We start from the raw sequence: 347 nt of genomic DNA on the forward strand, positions 1-347 counted from the left end.
ATGGAAAAAGGGTATTTTTGATAATTAAAAAGTAAAAAAATTGATATTTATAAAAAAAAACATGTGTAAGATTATATATTTAGACACAAATTATCTTTCTATGTGTGTAAATTTAAATACCATATAAATACCTTTTAAAAACGTTTTAAAATTATTTTAAAAACATATAAAAACTTTTTAAACCTTATAAAAACCTTATAAAAGTCTTATAAATGCCGTTTAGAACCTTTTTAAAACTTTATAAATATTTGTATTGAGTCTCCCAATAGTAATGACGATCTAGATGTACCTTATAAATTATATAAAAGTTTACAATTTTTCATATTTGAAAAGGGATATTTTTAAAA

The sequence above is a fragment of the Capsella rubella genome, unplaced genomic scaffold (genome assembly GCF_000375325.1).
Source record: "Capsella rubella cultivar Monte Gargano unplaced genomic scaffold, Caprub1_0 scaffold_6, whole genome shotgun sequence".
Taxonomy (NCBI): Eukaryota; Viridiplantae; Streptophyta; class Magnoliopsida; order Brassicales; family Brassicaceae; genus Capsella; species Capsella rubella.